The sequence below is a fragment of the Struthio camelus genome, chromosome 1, assembly GCF_040807025.1.
Source record: "Struthio camelus isolate bStrCam1 chromosome 1, bStrCam1.hap1, whole genome shotgun sequence".
NCBI lineage: Eukaryota > Metazoa > Chordata > Aves > Struthioniformes > Struthionidae > Struthio > Struthio camelus.
In genome coordinates this window covers 205,643,783-205,644,459 of record NC_090942.1, presented here as the reverse complement: position 1 = coordinate 205,644,459, position 677 = coordinate 205,643,783, and positions in this window count along the sequence as shown.

Sequence of the window (677 nt, the reverse complement as noted above, 5' to 3'; positions counted from 1 at the left end):
AAACCTACTAAAACTGGGGATGGAAAGAGGAATATATACCTTGATGTGGTTGGGGTGTTTTTTGTTTTTGGGAAGGAAGGAATTTGTAGAGGTATCTAATGAGTAGTGGGATTTAAGTGCTACATACTAATAAAATTAACTTTTTAATCCATGTCTGATACCTATTTCTAATGCAAGACTTAGAAAGTGTTTGTCCACATGACACCCTGAAGCTGCGCACTTCTGAAACTGGAGTAAGGTGTTTTTCTTCTGAAAGCCTAAGTATACTGATACTTCTCTACTTTAATATTACCAGATCACCTGAACTGAAAATGTCAGACTATAGTAGATACTAGCTGTCCAATGAAAGAACTACATTGTCTGAAGTAGCAAATCTGTTTAAAATCAGAATACCCTTGAGTCCACTATTAGGCATAAAATGCCACCATGTACCGAAGACAAATAGACTGGTTTTCTTTTTTTTTTTTTTGCCTTGCTGCAAAGATTGCCTTTCACTGCTGCCTGCCCCAGCAGTCTCTCACAGTTACTGGTATTAGATCTGAGTGTTAATAGTGAACTTCTTGTCTTCAAAAATAACTAACTGATTTATAGTTACATAACACTTCTATATAATTTCCACAAAGCAGCTTGCTTACTTATTATTTTAATCAGTCAGGTAAGAGACACACACAACTTCA